Below are 17263 nucleotides of genomic sequence, written 5' to 3'. Positions count from 1 at the left end.
AAGCTGCTTCCCAGAAGCCTCGGCCGGCCGGCCAGTGAAATTTACATGACCACGCCATCCAGCAGAGCCAATCAGGGCCTTGCTTTCAGGATCCTCTCCATTGCTGAGAATTTGGGCAAGGGTAGAGTACAGCATGCTGACAGGTGGGCTCGCCAGGTGGAAAGAAGGCCCAGAAGCAGCTTTTGAGGCCCTTTCCCAGCATTCCCCAGGCTCCTGAATTTGCATGCCTCTTCCCCTTGCCCAGCCCCATTTCCAGCCTACTGCAGCACCCAGAAGGAAGCTGGAGAGACAGCTAAGGGTGCTCCAGAGTGGTTTTTCTTGTTGCCTTTCTTGATACCAGAGATCAGGGGAAAGCGCGAACGCAGTCCCCCACTACCAGAAATTATGCAGTCGAGTATCCCGCATTTGGGGACATCGCAGGGGTCAGCACATCCGAAGTGCAATGGATGAGCCTCACCCTGGGAGAACCACCTTTTTTTTTTTTTTTTTTTTTTTTTTTTTTTTTTTCAAAAACCTTTATTAAGTGCTTTAAGTAGGCGATACATAGGTTTTTAAAGAGTGGTACCTCTTCCCTTAGGAAGGGCAATCCACTTCAACTTTGTTTCAAATCACATTTTAACAACACAGTCAGTTTACATATGAAATAAGTAGTAAAGGGGGTTTGGTTTCTCGGGGCAGTGTGGGGAGTTCAGTGGGAAGGAGGGGTTAGGGTTTACAGTTCTTCCTCCTTCTCACCCTCCTTGTTGTCCTTGTCTGTGTAATCTCTCAGCAGGTTGAGTACCATTCGGCGGCACGCTTCCCTGCTCACCACCTCCCCGTTGGTCACCAGTCGGGTCCTGGCATACAAGAGGATGTCCTTTATGCAGCAGAGGATTCTCCAGCATCCTTGGATAGCCTCCACTGAGTGTGTCTTTGGAAACAGCCCATACAGCACAGAGTGGTGAGTGATGTTTGGGTATGGGATGTGGGCTTCCATTTCTTGTTTTAAGGCTCCCCGCAGTCTCTGGGCAAAGGGGCAGGCCCAGAACAGATGGTATGTAGTTTCCTCTGCAGGGCATCCCCTTGGGCATTCTCTGTGTGGGCACAGGCCCCTGCTGTGCATGAATGACCGGACTGGCAGTCCCCCTTTCACGGCCATCCATGCAATGTCTTTGTGTCTGTTGGTTAGGGATGGGGAGGATACATTTTCCCACACCCTTGTTGCTGTAGCAGGTGGCAGGTCGCTCACTGGTTCTGTGGTGTCCCTGGACCTGATTAGTCTGTGGATTGTCCTGGGCTTCCATAGGCTTGGTGTGACACAGTTCAGCCCAAATTCCACCACAAACTTCTCAATCTCCTTGTAGTACCAGGGGAGGTCCCAGTTGAACATTGTTGCATTCTCCCACTTATCCCATCCCAGTCTTCTCCATACTGGGAGCAGGAAGAAGCGGAAGACCCTGTAAGCTGAGTGATCCTTGTTCTCGTTCGTCAGGGTTGTTCGGACGCAGCCACACACAAAGAAGGCTCTGAGGATTGTCGGGATGTCAGGGACTGCCTTCCCTCCCTTGCGATGCTCCTTGTGCATGACTGTCCTTTTCACCCTGTCCATCTTTGAGTGCCAAACAAAGTGGAAAACCATGCTGTTCACAGCCCGTGCTACGTTGGCCAGGAGTGGCCAGGCCTGTGTCACATACTGCAGCACGGGCAGTGCGTCGTTCCTGAGCACCAGAGCCTTTCCTTCAATGCTCAGGTGTCTCAAGCTCCAAAAGCCTAGTTTCTGCTTGACTTTGGCCAGGCGTTCGTTCCAGCTTTTCGCCGCCGCTCCTGGTCCCCCAAACCAGATACCGAGGATCTTTACCAGTCCTGCCTCAACGGGGAAAGGGAGAGGCTCGTTACATAGGTCCCAGCGGCCAAAAAGCTTTGCCTGTGATTTGTCCACGTTGATCTTTGCTCCTGATGCTTTGCCAAAGTCCTTGCATGCCTCCAGCAGGGACTGGACCGATTTCCCATCTGTGCAGAAGAGGGTGACGTCGTCCATGTACAGCGAACACTTGACTTCTTTCTTTGCGTCTCCTGGTGTCGGGATCCCTCTGATGTTCGGGTTCTTCCTGATGTACTCCGCGAGTAGCTCTATAACCAAAACAAACAAAGAGGGCGAGAGCGGGCAGCCTTGTCTTACCCCAGACCTGATAGGAAAGGGGTCTGTTTTCCAACCATTTACCATGACTGAACTGAAAATGTCTGTATACATTATTCTAACATAATTGCAGAAGCGCTCCCCCAGCCCAAAACCCTGCAGTACCCTCTCCATGAACTCATGGGAGACGCGGTCGAAGGCCTTTTCCTGATCGAGACAGACCAGCGCAGCGTGGATATTCCGGTCTGTGATGTATTGGATCGTGTCCCTGATCAGTGCTAGGCTGTCCGCCACTCTGCGTCCTGGTACCCCACAGGTCTGGTCTGGGTGAACTAACTCTCCCATAGCGCTCTTGAGTCTATTCACCATTGTCTTTGCCAGGATCTTGTAGTCCACATTCAGGAGAGAGATGGGACGCCAGTTCTTGAGGTCACATCTCTCCCCCTTATGTTTATACAGGAGCGCGATCGTTCCTTCCCTTAATGTGTGGGGCATGACTCCCTCCTGCTCCATCTCCTCATACAGCTCCAGAAGGTCTGGTCCCACTAGGTCCCACAGTGAAGTGTAGAATTCAATTGGTAGACCATCACTGCCTGGTGTCTTTCCTGACTTGAAGGATTTAACTGCAATGTGCAGCTCCTCCAGAGTGAGGGGTGCGTTGAGGACTTCCCTTGCTGGTGTGGAAACCTTTCTCGGGATACCTGCCAAAAACCTTTCTGCCTGATCCCCATCTGACCTCTTCTCTGAGTAGAGGTCCCCATAGAAATCTGTCACAGCCTTCCTAATGTCTTCCTTGGTGTCACACAAAATTCCCTCCCTGTTGCGCAGTTGAACCAGTGGGGTGTGCGCAGAGTGGACTTTCTTAAAGAAGAAGGAGTTGCATTTCTCCCCCTTTTCCAGGTTCTCCACTTTAGAACGGAAGATGATCCTCCTGGATTCCTCATGAAAGTGCTCGCTCAGCTCTTTCTTGACTGCCTCCAGAGGGTTCATGACGTCCCATCCCCGGAGTTGGAGGTCGTGCAGTTCTTGCAGCTGTTGCTGCAGTCTACTGAACTCCCTCTTCCTCCCCCTTGCTGCTTTCCTGCCCACGTTCTTAAAGAAATCCTGAATCCTGCCTTTCACCCATTCCCACCATTCCCCTATGGACTGGAAGGTGTCTTTCATGTCTTGCCACTCACTGTAAGTCCTCCTCAGCTCCTCCTGTACATCCTCTCTCCCCAGCAGAGAGCCATTCAGTTTCCAGGTGCCCGGACCTGTCAGGAACTTCCCTGTTAGTTCCCCCTGAAACCTGATAGCCCTGTGGTCAGAGAAATGCACTGTCACCATGGAGTGCTGCCTGATCCTCACTGATCTAGAGGTGAAAACAAAGTCTATCCTGGATCGCACAGATCCATCAGGGCGGCTCCAGGTGAAATTCCTGGCGTCCGCCCCCATGGATCCAATGACGTCCGTCAGGGAGGCCTCACCCACCATCTCCGCTAGGAGTTTCGCACCATCATCCATCCATCCTTCCTTAGCTCTGGTCCCACATCGACCACCACTCTCTAGTATACAGTTGAAATCCCCACCCATCATGATTGTTCTGGAGGTGACCAGCTGTGGTCTGAGGCGCTGGAACAGCTCCCGTCTCTCACCTACATCAGAAGGCGCATACACATTGATCAGTCTAACCGGTTCTCCTGCCCATGAGCCGTCAACGACAAGAGCCCTGCCGCCTTCCAGCTCGGTGACCGAGTCCACTGTGAAGCACCTCCCTCTGACTAAGGTAGCGACTCCTACAGACCTACTGCTGTTCCCCCCAGACCAAAAAGAAGGCCCAAATGCCCACTGCTGTTCTAGGTGGGTGTATGAAGCTGAAAAAGGGATGGAGCATTCCTGAATCATGTACACATCACATTCCTGGCTGGCAAGAAAGTTCAAGGTGCTGGCACATCTGCGCTTGTCTCTGATACTTCTCACATTTATGGAAAACAATGAAATAGCCATCTTAATTAGTGTTTAAGAGTTTAACTTAGGCTCAAATACTAACTATCAAGTCAGAGTAATTAGCTGTTATCACACAGTGACAAGTCTACTTACAGGGCTGGTCAGGCTCCTGGCGGGTCTCCGGCGCGGGGGCTGTTGTCTTGGCCACCGTTGCTTGGTGCTTCTCTGAGGCTGGCTTGCCCACGTGGCTGGTCTCTGGCTCTTCCTCCTCCATGGAGGCCTCTTCCTTCTCAGCTATTGCTGGCGATGGTGGTGGGGACGCTTCCATGACGCTGGCTAGCGCCCTCATCTCCTGCAGCACTCTGCTGACTTGCTCCAGTTGGTCATCTGGACCCTCATTCCCTGGTTGTTCTTCTTCTTCTGACTCCTCTGGATCTGAGTTGGGGTTGTGGTTGCTCAGGTGTTTCTTCCTGGTCTTCTTTGTTACTTGTGGGGGACTGTGCCTCCTTTTCCTGCGCTCCTGTTTTGTCCAGGGTTCTTCTTCCTGGTTCTCAGAGGCGAGTTGGGGAGCGTTGTCTGTTGGCATACTCTCAGGGATGGCAGGCATTCCTTCTTCTGTGCTCTGTGGCTCCAGGACTGGCGTGGAGCCTTGGTCAGGTTTGACTTGCTCCTGCCTGGGGCCTTTCCTCCTCCCAGTTTCCTTGGTCTTTCTGGGTGCTGGGACTGGAAGGCTGGCCACGGCGGCCTCCTCCTGTGCCTCTCTCCCAGGAGGTTTGGCCGCCTGGGCATAGGACTTGGCTCTTTGCGGGCAGTCTTTGAAACGGTGGCCCACGGCACCGCAGAGGTTGCAGGGGGCTTCCTCTTTGCATGCCCTGGCTGTGTGTCCTTCTCTTTTGCAGTTCTTGCACACTTGCACTGTGCAATCTTTAGCGGTGTGGCCCGGTTTACTACACTTGTTGCACAGTCTGGGCTGCCCGGGGTAGAAGAGGTAGCCCGAGTCGCGCCCTAGGGAGAAGCTTGAAGGAGGGTGATGGATTCCATCCGGGGCGGCCGGGTCCTCTTTCAGCTTCACCATGACTGTCCATTTACCATCCCATATTCCATCACTGTCCAGGTTGCGGGAGGGTTCTCTCGTCACTGTGCAGTGTCGGCGTAGGAAGGTGGTCAGGTCCTGGATGTTGACATGCGGGTTGTAGACGTGCACGGTCATCCTCTTCACCTCCAACACGAGTTGGCACTCCAGGTGGAAGTCGGCGAAGGGTTTCTCGTCCCGTCTTGACCAGCACATCTGCCAGTATCTCCTGCAGATTGATTCCGACATGAACGTCAGCAGGTAAGTGCCTTTGGGTGCATCTGACATTATGCACCAGAGCTCAGCTGCTGTGAACCCCATCTTGGTCACCAGCAACTCTGTGAAAGTCTTTCTGCTCAGCTCTGGTGTGGAGCCATCCGATTCCACCTTCCTCTGCATCTTCACCGTGTTGTGGAACCAGGGGTTCAGCGGTCTGCTCATCCTGTCCTTGCTGTTGCGGCGTGCCTTGGGAAGGGTCCTTCAGGGAGCTGCAGCAGGTAGGTACTCCTCAGGCCTGCTCCTGGTGGCTGGCAGTGGTTCCCTTCAGGCAGGCAGGGAAGCTTGGCAGGCAGGGGTTCCCCTCAGCAGGCAGGCAGGCAGGCAGGCCTCAGTATCCAGGCAGCTCCAGCAGGCAAGGAAGGGTCTCCAGCAGGCAAGCAGCTCCAGCAGGCAGGTGAGAGTCCACAGCAGGCGGTTCCAGCAGGCAGGCGAAGTCCACAGCAGGCAGGTGAAGGTCCACAGCAGGCAGGCAGGCAGGTTTCAGCAGGCAGGTATCTTCAGCAGGATGCAGCTCCAGTAATAGCACTTAAAAGTGCCCTTGTGTGCATATAGCACCAGGTAGTTCTTTGGCAGAACAGTGACCTCTAGTGGACACTAAAGGTACTGCAGGCACGGGGTGATCGTGGTGTCTCCCCTGCCAGGTAAGTATGAGTTGGAAGGGGACAGGGCAAGGGGGGCCCGCTTGGCATCTCCCTGCAGAGCGAGGGTGGCATCCACAGAGGCAAGGCCTGAGGCGGGGCAGAGCATGGGCGTGGGGGCGCAAAGTGACCAGCCAAGGCCCCGCAGACCCTTTGGGCAAAGCCGTTGCCTACCCAAAGCTGCTTCCCAGAAGCCTCGGCCGGCCGGCCAGTGAAATTTACATGACCACGCCATCCAGCAGAGCCAATCAGGGCCTTGCTTTCAGGATCCTCTCCATTGCTGAGAATTTGGGCAAGGGTAGAGTACAGCATGCTGACAGGTGGGCTCGCCAGGTGGAACGAAGGCCCAGAAGCAGCTTTTGAGGCCCTTTCCCAGCATTCCCCAGGCTCCTGAATTTGCATGCCTCTTCCCCTTGCCCAGCCCCATTTCCAGCCTACTGCAGCACCCAGAAGGAAGCTGGAGAGACAGCTAAGGGTGCTCCAGAGTGGTTTTTCTTGTTGCCTTTCTTGATACCAGAGATCAGGGGAAAGCGCGAACGCAGTCCCCCACTACCAGAAATTATGCAGTCGAGTATCCCGCATTTGGGGACATCGCAGGGGTCAGCACATCCGAAGTGCAATGGATGAGCCTCACCCTGGGAGAACCACCTTCGTGATCATGGTGTCTCCCCTGCCAGGTAAGTATGAGTTGGAAGGGGACAGGGCAAGGGGGGCCCGCTTGGCATCTCCCTGCAGAGCGAGGGTGGCATCCACAGAGGCAAGGCCTGAGGCGGGGCAGAGCATGGGCGTGGGGGCGCAAAGTGACCAGCCAAGGCCCCGCAGACCCTTTGGGCAAAGCCGTTGCCTACCCAAAGCTGCTTCCCAGAAGCCTCGGCCGGCCGGCCAGTGAAATTTACATGACCACGCCATCCAGCAGAGCCAATCAGGGCCTTGCTTTCAGGATCCTCTCCATTGCTGAGAATTTGGGCAAGGGTAGAGTACAGCATGCTGACAGGTGGGCTCGCCAGGTGGAAAGAAGGCCCAGAAGCAGAGTTGGAGGCTTCTGAGCCTACAGAACTGCCACTAAGCCCTACTCTAGGGCTAGGCAGTGCTTTTGTTGGCCAAAGCCAGGGAAAAGGCCTGCCGGGGAGCAGTGTTTCGCGCCCTGAGCCCCTCACGCCTTCCCGAACGCTCCCAAACGCGGCAGAACCCTCGCCGGGCAGAGCCCTCGCCGGGCCCAGGCCTGGTGGCCTCAGCCATAGTCTTGGCCCCAGAAGGCAAGGGTGAGGACTACAGGCTGACAGCCGGTCCACAAGCCCAGGGGCTTAGCTGAGAGGGACAGACCTGTCACCTAGCCAGGGCCTACTTTCCTCTCTCTGGATAGGTCCCCTGAGTGGGAGGCGGCAGCTATCCCAGCACTCCCCAGGCTCCTGAATTTGCATGCCTCTTCCCCTTGCCCAGCCCGCTGCAGCACCCAGAAGGAAGCTGGAGAGACAGCTAAGGGTGCTCCAGAGTGGTTTTTCTTGTTGCCTTTCTTGATACCAGAGATCAGGGGAAAGCGCGAACGCAGTCCCCCACTACCAGAAATTATGCAGTCGAGTATCCCGCATTTGGGGACATCGCAGGGGTCAGCACATCCGAAGTGCAATGGATGAGCCTCACCCTGGGAGAACCACCTTCGTGATCATGGTGTCTCCCCTGCCAGGTAAGTATGAGTTGGAAGGGGACAGGGCAAGGGGGGCCCGCTTGGCATCTCCCTGCAGAGCGAGGGTGGCATCCACAGAGGCAAGGCCTGAGGCGGGGCAGAGCATGGGCGTGGGGGCGCAAAGTGACCAGCCAAGGCCCCGCAGACCCTTTGGGCAAAGCCGTTGCCTACCCAAAGCTGCTTCCCAGAAGCCTCGGCCGGCCGGCCAGTGAAATTTACATGACCACGCCATCCAGCAGAGCCAATCAGGGCCTTGCTTTCAGGATCCTCTCCATTGCTGAGAATTTGGGCAAGGGTAGAGTACAGCATGCTGACAGGTGGGCTCGCCAGGTGGAAAGAAGGCCCAGAAGCAGAGTTGGAGGCTTCTGAGCCTACAGAACTGCCACTAAGCCCTACTCTAGGGCTAGGCAGTGCTTTTGTTGGCCAAAGCCAGGGAAAAGGCCTGCCGGGGAGCAGTGTTTCGCGCCCTGAGCCCCTCACGAACGCTCCCAAACGCGGCAGAACCCTCGCCGGGCAGAGCCCTCGCCGGGCCCAGGCCTGGTGGCCTCAGCCAAAGTCTTGGCCCCAGAAGGCAAGGGTGAGGACTACAGGCTGACAGCCGGTCCACAAGCCCAGGGGCTTAGCTGAGAGGGACAGACCTGTCACCTAGCCAGGGCCTACTTTCCTCTCTCTGGATAGGTCCCCTGAGTGGGAGGCGGCAGCTATCCCAGCACTCCCCAGGCTCCTGAATTTGCATGCCTCTTCCCCTTGCCCAGCCCCATTTCCAGCCTGCTGCAGCACCCAGAAGGAAGCTGGAGAGACAGCTAAGGGTGCTCCAGAGTGGTTTTTCTTGTTGCCTTTCTTGATACCAGAGATCAGGGGAAAGCGCGAACGCAGTCCCCCACTACCAGAAATTATGCAGTCGAGTATCCCGCATTTGGGGACATCGCAGGGGTCAGCACATCCGAAGTGCAATGGATGAGCCTCACCCTGGGAGAACCACCTTCGTGATCATGGTGTCTCCCCTGCCAGGTAAGTATGAGTTGGAAGGGGACAGGGCAAGGGGGGCCCGCTTGGCATCTCCCTGCAGAGCGAGGGTGGCATCCACAGAGGCAAGGCCTGAGGCGGGGCAGAGCATGGGCGTGGGGGCGCAAAGTGACCAGCCAAGGCCCCGCAGACCCTTTGGGCAAAGCCGTTGCCTACCCAAAGCTGCTTCCCAGAAGCCTCGGCCGGCCGGCCAGTGAAATTTACATGACCACGCCATCCAGCAGAGCCAATCAGGGCCTTGCTTTCAGGATCCTCTCCATTGCTGAGAATTTGGGCAAGGGTAGAGTACAGCATGCTGACAGGTGGGCTCGCCAGGTGGAACGAAGGCCCAGAAGCAGCTTTTGAGGCCCTTTCCCAGCATTCCCCAGGCTCCTGAATTTGCATGCCTCTTCCCCTTGCCCAGCCCCATTTCCAGCCTACTGCAGCACCCAGAAGGAAGCTGGAGAGACAGCTAAGGGTGCTCCAGAGTGGTTTTTCTTGTTGCCTTTCTTGATACCAGAGATCAGGGGAAAGCGCGAACGCAGTCCCCCACTACCAGAAATTATGCAGTCGAGTATCCCGCATTTGGGGACATCGCAGGGGTCAGCACATCCGAAGTGCAATGGATGAGCCTCACCCTGGGAGAACCACCTTCGTGATCATGGTGTCTCCCCTGCCAGGTAAGTATGAGTTGGAAGGGGACAGGGCAAGGGGGGCCCGCTTGGCATCTCCCTGCAGAGCGAGGGTGGCATCCACAGAGGCAAGGCCTGAGGCGGGGCAGAGCATGGGCGTGGGGGCGCAAAGTGACCAGCCAAGGCCCCGCAGACCCTTTGGGCAAAGCCGTTGCCTACCCAAAGCTGCTTCCCAGAAGCCTCGGCCGGCCGGCCAGTGAAATTTACATGACCACGCCATCCAGCAGAGCCAATCAGGGCCTTGCTTTCAGGATCCTCTCCATTGCTGAGAATTTGGGCAAGGGTAGAGTACAGCATGCTGACAGGTGGGCTCGCCAGGTGGAAAGAAGGCCCAGAAGCAGAGTTGGAGGCTTCTGAGCCTACAGAACTGCCACTAAGCCCTACTCTAGGGCTAGGCAGTGCTTTTGTTGGCCAAAGCCAGGGAAAAGGCCTGCCGGGGAGCAGTGTTTCGCGCCCTGAGCCCCTCACGCCTTCCCGAACGCTCCCAAACGCGGCAGAACCCTCGCCGGGCAGAGCCCTCGCCGGGCCCAGGCCTGGTGGCCTCAGCCATAGTCTTGGCCCCAGAAGGCAAGGGTGAGGACTACAGGCTGACAGCCGGTCCACAAGCCCAGGGGCTTAGCTGAGAGGGACAGACCTGTCACCTAGCCAGGGCCTACTTTCCTCTCTCTGGATAGGTCCCCTGAGTGGGAGGCGGCAGCTATCCCAGCACTCCCCAGGCTCCTGAATTTGCATGCCTCTTCCCCTTGCCCAGCCCCATTTCCAGCCTGCTGCAGCACCCAGAAGGAAGCTGGAGAGACAGCTAAGGGTGCTCCAGAGTGGTTTTTCTTGTTGCCTTTCTTGATACCAGAGATCAGGGGAAAGCGCGAACGCAGTCCCCCACTACCAGAAATTATGCAGTCGAGTATCCCGCATTTGGGGACATCGCAGGGGTCAGCACATCCGAAGTGCAATGGATGAGCCTCACCCTGGGAGAACCACCTTCGTGATCATGGTGTCTCCCCTGCCAGGTAAGTATGAGTTGGAAGGGGACAGGGCAAGGGGGGCCCGCTTGGCATCTCCCTGCAGAGCGAGGGTGGCATCCACAGAGGCAAGGCCTGAGGCGGGGCAGAGCATGGGCGTGGGGGCGCAAAGTGACCAGCCAAGGCCCCGCAGACCCTTTGGGCAAAGCCGTTGCCTACCCAAAGCTGCTTCCCAGAAGCCTCGGCCGGCCGGCCAGTGAAATTTACATGACCACGCCATCCAGCAGAGCCAATCAGGGCCTTGCTTTCAGGATCCTCTCCATTGCTGAGAATTTGGGCAAGGGTAGAGTACAGCATGCTGACAGGTGGGCTCGCCAGGTGGAAAGAAGGCCCAGAAGCAGAGTTGGAGGCTTCTGAGCCTACAGAACTGCCACTAAGCCCTACTCTAGGGCTAGGCAGTGCTTTTGTTGGCCAAAGCCAGGGAAAAGGCCTGCCGGGGAGCAGTGTTTCGCGCCCTGAGCCCCTCACGCCTTCCCGAACGCTCCCAAACGCGGCAGAACCCTCGCCGGGCAGAGCCCTCGCCGGGCCCAGGCCTGGTGGCCTCAGCCATAGTCTTGGCCCCAGAAGGCAAGGGTGAGGACTACAGGCTGACAGCCGGTCCACAAGCCCAGGGGCTTAGCTGAGAGGGACAGACCTGTCACCTAGCCAGGGCCTACTTTCCTCTCTCTGGATAGGTCCCCTGAGTGGGAGGCGGCAGCTATCCCAGCACTCCCCAGGCTCCTGAATTTGCATGCCTCTTCCCCTTGCCCAGCCCCATTTCCAGCCTGCTGCAGCACCCAGAAGGAAGCTGGAGAGACAGCTAAGGGTGCTCCAGAGTGGTTTTTCTTGTTGCCTTTCTTGATACCAGAGATCAGGGGAAAGCGCGAACGCAGTCCCCCACTACCAGAAATTATGCAGTCGAGTATCCCGCATTTGGGGACATCGCAGGGGTCAGCACATCCGAAGTGCAATGGATGAGCCTCACCCTGGGAGAACCACCTTCGTGATCATGGTGTCTCCCCTGCCAGGTAAGTATGAGTTGGAAGGGGACAGGGCAAGGGGGGCCCGCTTGGCATCTCCCTGCAGAGCGAGGGTGGCATCCACAGAGGCAAGGCCTGAGGCGGGGCAGAGCATGGGCGTGGGGGCGCAAAGTGACCAGCCAAGGCCCCGCAGACCCTTTGGGCAAAGCCGTTGCCTACCCAAAGCTGCTTCCCAGAAGCCTCGGCCGGCCGGCCAGTGAAATTTACATGACCACGCCATCCAGCAGAGCCAATCAGGGCCTTGCTTTCAGGATCCTCTCCATTGCTGAGAATTTGGGCAAGGGTAGAGTACAGCATGCTGACAGGTGGGCTCGCCAGGTGGAAAGAAGGCCCAGAAGCAGAGTTGGAGGCTTCTGAGCCTACAGAACTGCCACTAAGCCCTACTCTAGGGCTAGGCAGTGCTTTTGTTGGCCAAAGCCAGGGAAAAGGCCTGCCGGGGAGCAGTGTTTCGCGCCCTGAGCCCCTCACGCCTTCCCGAACGCTCCCAAACGCGGCAGAACCCTCGCCGGGCAGAGCCCTCGCCGGGCCCAGGCCTGGTGGCCTCAGCCATAGTCTTGGCCCCAGAAGGCAAGGGTGAGGACTACAGGCTGACAGCCGGTCCACAAGCCCAGGGGCTTAGCTGAGAGGGACAGACCTGTCACCTAGCCAGGGCCTACTTTCCTCTCTCTGGATAGGTCCCCTGAGTGGGAGGCGGCAGCTATCCCAGCACTCCCCAGGCTCCTGAATTTGCATGCCTCTTCCCCTTGCCCAGCCCGCTGCAGCACCCAGAAGGAAGCTGGAGAGACAGCTAAGGGTGCTCCAGAGTGGTTTTTCTTGTTGCCTTTCTTGATACCAGAGATCAGGGGAAAGCGCGAACGCAGTCCCCCACTACCAGAAATTATGCAGTCGAGTATCCCGCATTTGGGGACATCGCAGGGGTCAGCACATCCGAAGTGCAATGGATGAGCCTCACCCTGGGAGAACCACCTTCGTGATCATGGTGTCTCCCCTGCCAGGTAAGTATGAGTTGGAAGGGGACAGGGCAAGGGGGGCCCGCTTGGCATCTCCCTGCAGAGCGAGGGTGGCATCCACAGAGGCAAGGCCTGAGGCGGGGCAGAGCATGGGCGTGGGGGCGCAAAGTGACCAGCCAAGGCCCCGCAGACCCTTTGGGCAAAGCCGTTGCCTACCCAAAGCTGCTTCCCAGAAGCCTCGGCCGGCCGGCCAGTGAAATTTACATGACCACGCCATCCAGCAGAGCCAATCAGGGCCTTGCTTTCAGGATCCTCTCCATTGCTGAGAATTTGGGCAAGGGTAGAGTACAGCATGCTGACAGGTGGGCTCGCCAGGTGGAAAGAAGGCCCAGAAGCAGCTTTTGAGGCCCTTTCCCAGCATTCCCCAGGCTCCTGAATTTGCATGCCTCTTCCCCTTGCCCAGCCCCATTTCCAGCCTACTGCAGCACCCAGAAGGAAGCTGGAGAGACAGCTAAGGGTGCTCCAGAGTGGTTTTTCTTGTTGCCTTTCTTGATACCAGAGATCAGGGGAAAGCGCGAACGCAGTCCCCCACTACCAGAAATTATGCAGTCGAGTATCCCGCATTTGGGGACATCGCAGGGGTCAGCACATCCGAAGTGCAATGGATGAGCCTCACCCTGGGAGAACCACCTTCGTGATCATGGTGTCTCCCCTGCCAGGTAAGTATGAGTTGGAAGGGGACAGGGCAAGGGGGGCCCGCTTGGCATCTCCCTGCAGAGCGAGGGTGGCATCCACAGAGGCAAGGCCTGAGGCGGGGCAGAGCATGGGCGTGGGGGCGCAAAGTGACCAGCCAAGGCCCCGCAGACCCTTTGGGCAAAGCCGTTGCCTACCCAAAGCTGCTTCCCAGAAGCCTCGGCCGGCCGGCCAGTGAAATTTACATGACCACGCCATCCAGCAGAGCCAATCAGGGCCTTGCTTTCAGGATCCTCTCCATTGCTGAGAATTTGGGCAAGGGTAGAGTACAGCATGCTGACAGGTGGGCTCGCCAGGTGGAACGAAGGCCCAGAAGCAGCTTTTGAGGCCCTTTCCCAGCATTCCCCAGGCTCCTGAATTTGCATGCCTCTTCCCCTTGCCCAGCCCCATTTCCAGCCTACTGCAGCACCCAGAAGGAAGCTGGAGAGACAGCTAAGGGTGCTCCAGAGTGGTTTTTCTTGTTGCCTTTCTTGATACCAGAGATCAGGGGAAAGCGCGAACGCAGTCCCCCACTACCAGAAATTATGCAGTCGAGTATCCCGCATTTGGGGACATCGCAGGGGTCAGCACATCCGAAGTGCAATGGATGAGCCTCACCCTGGGAGAACCACCTTCGTGATCATGGTGTCTCCCCTGCCAGGTAAGTATGAGTTGGAAGGGGACAGGGCAAGGGGGGCCCGCTTGGCATCTCCCTGCAGAGCGAGGGTGGCATCCACAGAGGCAAGGCCTGAGGCGGGGCAGAGCATGGGCGTGGGGGCGCAAAGTGACCAGCCAAGGCCCCGCAGACCCTTTGGGCAAAGCCGTTGCCTACCCAAAGCTGCTTCCCAGAAGCCTCGGCCGGCCGGCCAGTGAAATTTACATGACCACGCCATCCAGCAGAGCCAATCAGGGCCTTGCTTTCAGGATCCTCTCCATTGCTGAGAATTTGGGCAAGGGTAGAGTACAGCATGCTGACAGGTGGGCTCGCCAGGTGGAAAGAAGGCCCAGAAGCAGAGTTGGAGGCTTCTGAGCCTACAGAACTGCCACTAAGCCCTACTCTAGGGCTAGGCAGTGCTTTTGTTGGCCAAAGCCAGGGAAAAGGCCTGCCGGGGAGCAGTGTTTCGCGCCCTGAGCCCCTCACGCCTTCTCGAACGCTCCCAAACGCGGCAGAACCCTCGCCGGGCAGAGCCCTCGCCGGGCCCAGGCCTGGTGGCCTCAGCCATAGTCTTGGCCCCAGAAGGCAAGGGTGAGGACTACAGGCTGACAGCCGGTCCACAAGCCCAGGGGCTTAGCTGAGAGGGACAGACCTGTCACCTAGCCAGGGCCTACTTTCCTCTCTCTGGATAGGTCCCCTGAGTGGGAGGCGGCAGCTATCCCAGCACTCCCCAGGCTCCTGAATTTGCATGCCTCTTCCCCTTGCCCAGCCCCATTTCCAGCCTACTGCAGCACCCAGAAGGAAGCTGGAGAGACAGCTAAGGGTGCTCCAGAGTGGTTTTTCTTGTTGCCTTTCTTGATACCAGAGATCAGGGGAAAGCGCGAACGCAGTCCCCCACTACCAGAAATTATGCAGTCGAGTATCCCGCATTTGGGGACATCGCAGGGGTCAGCACATCCGAAGTGCAATGGATGAGCCTCACCCTGGGAGAACCACCTTCGTGATCATGGTGTCTCCCCTGCCAGGTAAGTATGAGTTGGAAGGGGACAGGGCAAGGGGGGCCCGCTTGGCATCTCCCTGCAGAGCGAGGGTGGCATCCACAGAGGCAAGGCCTGAGGCGGGGCAGAGCATGGGCGTGGGGGCGCAAAGTGACCAGCCAAGGCCCCGCAGACCCTTTGGGCAAAGCCGTTGCCTACCCAAAGCTGCTTCCCAGAAGCCTCGGCCGGCCGGCCAGTGAAATTTACATGACCACGCCATCCAGCAGAGCCAATCAGGGCCTTGCTTTCAGGATCCTCTCCATTGCTGAGAATTTGGGCAAGGGTAGAGTACAGCATGCTGACAGGTGGGCTCGCCAGGTGGAAAGAAGGCCCAGAAGCAGAGTTGGAGGCTTCTGAGCCTACAGAACTGCCACTAAGCCCTACTCTAGGGCTAGGCAGTGCTTTTGTTGGCCAAAGCCAGGGAAAAGGCCTGCCGGGGAGCAGTGTTTCGCGCCCTGAGCCCCTCACGCCTTCCCGAACGCTCCCAAACGCGGCAGAACCCTCGCCGGGCAGAGCCCTCGCCGGGCCCAGGCCTGGTGGCCTCAGCCATAGTCTTGGCCCCAGAAGGCAAGGGTGAGGACTACAGGCTGACAGCCGGTCCACAAGCCCAGGGGCTTAGCTGAGAGGGACAGACCTGTCACCTAGCCAGGGCCTACTTTCCTCTCTCTGGATAGGTCCCCTGAGTGGGAGGCGGCAGCTATCCCAGCACTCCCCAGGCTCCTGAATTTGCATGCCTCTTCCCCTTGCCCAGCCCCATTTCCAGCCTGCTGCAGCACCCAGAAGGAAGCTGGAGAGACAGCTAAGGGTGCTCCAGAGTGGTTTTTCTTGTTGCCTTTCTTGATACCAGAGATCAGGGGAAAGCGCGAACGCAGTCCCCCACTACCAGAAATTATGCAGTCGAGTATCCCGCATTTGGGGACATCGCAGGGGTCAGCACATCCGAAGTGCAATGGATGAGCCTCACCCTGGGAGAACCACCTTCGTGATCATGGTGTCTCCCCTGCCAGGTAAGTATGAGTTGGAAGGGGACAGGGCAAGGGGGGCCCGCTTGGCATCTCCCTGCAGAGCGAGGGTGGCATCCACAGAGGCAAGGCCTGAGGCGGGGCAGAGCATGGGCGTGGGGGCGCAAAGTGACCAGCCAAGGCCCCGCAGACCCTTTGGGCAAAGCCGTTGCCTACCCAAAGCTGCTTCCCAGAAGCCTCGGCCGGCCGGCCAGTGAAATTTACATGACCACGCCATCCAGCAGAGCCAATCAGGGCCTTGCTTTCAGGATCCTCTCCATTGCTGAGAATTTGGGCAAGGGTAGAGTACAGCATGCTGACAGGTGGGCTCGCCAGGTGGAACGAAGGCCCAGAAGCAGCTTTTGAGGCCCTTTCCCAGCATTCCCCAGGCTCCTGAATTTGCATGCCTCTTCCCCTTGCCCAGCCCCATTTCCAGCCTACTGCAGCACCCAGAAGGAAGCTGGAGAGACAGCTAAGGGTGCTCCAGAGTGGTTTTTCTTGTTGCCTTTCTTGATACCAGAGATCAGGGGAAAGCGCGAACGCAGTCCCCCACTACCAGAAATTATGCAGTCGAGTATCCCGCATTTGGGGACATCGCAGGGGTCAGCACATCCGAAGTGCAATGGATGAGCCTCACCCTGGGAGAACCACCTTCGTGATCATGGTGTCTCCCCTGCCAGGTAAGTATGAGTTGGAAGGGGACAGGGCAAGGGGGGCCCGCTTGGCATCTCCCTGCAGAGCGAGGGTGGCATCCACAGAGGCAAGGCCTGAGGCGGGGCAGAGCATGGGCGTGGGGGCGCAAAGTGACCAGCCAAGGCCCCGCAGACCCTTTGGGCAAAGCCGTTGCCTACCCAAAGCTGCTTCCCAGAAGCCTCGGCCGGCCGGCCAGTGAAATTTACATGACCACGCCATCCAGCAGAGCCAATCAGGGCCTTGCTTTCAGGATCCTCTCCATTGCTGAGAATTTGGGCAAGGGTAGAGTACAGCATGCTGACAGGTGGGCTCGCCAGGTGGAACGAAGGCCCAGAAGCAGCTTTTGAGGCCCTTTCCCAGCATTCCCCAGGCTCCTGAATTTGCATGCCTCTTCCCCTTGCCCAGCCCCATTTCCAGCCTACTGCAGCACCCAGAAGGAAGCTGGAGAGACAGCTAAGGGTGCTCCAGAGTGGTTTTTCTTGTTGCCTTTCTTGATACCAGAGATCAGGGGAAAGCGCGAACGCAGTCCCCCACTACCAGAAATTATGCAGTCGAGTATCCCGCATTTGGGGACATCGCAGGGGTCAGCACATCCGAAGTGCAATGGATGAGCCTCACCCTGGGAGAACCACCTTCGTGATCATGGTGTCTCCCCTGCCAGGTAAGTATGAGTTGGAAGGGGACAGGGCAAGGGGGGCCCGCTTGGCATCTCCCTGCAGAGCGAGGGTGGCATCCACAGAGGCAA

At 57.6% G+C, this 17263-nt stretch overlaps 13 non-coding genes and 1 pseudogene across 13 annotated transcripts; all 14 read right to left on the bottom strand.

Moving 5' to 3' along the window:
- Window positions 1-344: 344 nt before the first annotated feature.
- LOC138291852 (U1 spliceosomal RNA) lies at window positions 345-482 on the bottom strand (annotated as a pseudogene).
- A 6070-nt stretch (window positions 483-6552) lies between these two features.
- On the bottom strand, window positions 6553-6716 carry LOC138293580 (U1 spliceosomal RNA). The gene has a single exon (XR_011203054.1). It is a non-coding gene; the product is annotated as a U1 spliceosomal RNA (small nuclear RNA).
- An 843-nt stretch (window positions 6717-7559) lies between these two features.
- LOC138293572 (U1 spliceosomal RNA) lies at window positions 7560-7723 on the bottom strand. Its single transcript, XR_011203052.1, has one exon. It is a non-coding gene; the product is annotated as a U1 spliceosomal RNA (small nuclear RNA).
- Window positions 7724-8570: 847 nt separating this feature from the next.
- LOC138293568 (U1 spliceosomal RNA) lies at window positions 8571-8734 on the bottom strand. The gene has a single exon (XR_011203046.1). It is a non-coding gene; the product is annotated as a U1 spliceosomal RNA (small nuclear RNA).
- A 510-nt stretch (window positions 8735-9244) lies between these two features.
- LOC138293563 (U1 spliceosomal RNA) lies at window positions 9245-9408 on the bottom strand. Its single transcript, XR_011203045.1, has one exon. It is a non-coding gene; the product is annotated as a U1 spliceosomal RNA (small nuclear RNA).
- An 855-nt stretch (window positions 9409-10263) lies between these two features.
- Window positions 10264-10427, bottom strand: LOC138293557 (U1 spliceosomal RNA). Its single transcript, XR_011203043.1, has one exon. It is a non-coding gene; the product is annotated as a U1 spliceosomal RNA (small nuclear RNA).
- An 855-nt stretch (window positions 10428-11282) lies between these two features.
- LOC138293544 (U1 spliceosomal RNA) lies at window positions 11283-11446 on the bottom strand. The gene has a single exon (XR_011203039.1). It is a non-coding gene; the product is annotated as a U1 spliceosomal RNA (small nuclear RNA).
- An 843-nt stretch (window positions 11447-12289) lies between these two features.
- On the bottom strand, window positions 12290-12453 carry LOC138293540 (U1 spliceosomal RNA). The gene has a single exon (XR_011203037.1). It is a non-coding gene; the product is annotated as a U1 spliceosomal RNA (small nuclear RNA).
- A 510-nt stretch (window positions 12454-12963) lies between these two features.
- Window positions 12964-13127, bottom strand: LOC138293535 (U1 spliceosomal RNA). The gene has a single exon (XR_011203036.1). It is a non-coding gene; the product is annotated as a U1 spliceosomal RNA (small nuclear RNA).
- A 510-nt stretch (window positions 13128-13637) lies between these two features.
- Window positions 13638-13801, bottom strand: LOC138293532 (U1 spliceosomal RNA). The gene has a single exon (XR_011203034.1). It is a non-coding gene; the product is annotated as a U1 spliceosomal RNA (small nuclear RNA).
- Window positions 13802-14656: 855 nt separating this feature from the next.
- On the bottom strand, window positions 14657-14820 carry LOC138293529 (U1 spliceosomal RNA). Its single transcript, XR_011203032.1, has one exon. It is a non-coding gene; the product is annotated as a U1 spliceosomal RNA (small nuclear RNA).
- Window positions 14821-15675: 855 nt separating this feature from the next.
- LOC138293524 (U1 spliceosomal RNA) lies at window positions 15676-15839 on the bottom strand. The gene has a single exon (XR_011203030.1). It is a non-coding gene; the product is annotated as a U1 spliceosomal RNA (small nuclear RNA).
- A 510-nt stretch (window positions 15840-16349) lies between these two features.
- On the bottom strand, window positions 16350-16513 carry LOC138293517 (U1 spliceosomal RNA). Its single transcript, XR_011203025.1, has one exon. It is a non-coding gene; the product is annotated as a U1 spliceosomal RNA (small nuclear RNA).
- A 510-nt stretch (window positions 16514-17023) lies between these two features.
- On the bottom strand, window positions 17024-17187 carry LOC138293511 (U1 spliceosomal RNA). Its single transcript, XR_011203024.1, has one exon. It is a non-coding gene; the product is annotated as a U1 spliceosomal RNA (small nuclear RNA).
- Window positions 17188-17263: the final 76 nt, after the last annotated feature.

This window comes from Pleurodeles waltl, chromosome 1_1 (genome assembly GCF_031143425.1).
Source record: "Pleurodeles waltl isolate 20211129_DDA chromosome 1_1, aPleWal1.hap1.20221129, whole genome shotgun sequence".
Taxonomy (NCBI): Eukaryota; Metazoa; Chordata; class Amphibia; order Caudata; family Salamandridae; genus Pleurodeles; species Pleurodeles waltl.
This window is presented reverse-complemented; position numbering and strand designations above follow the sequence as displayed.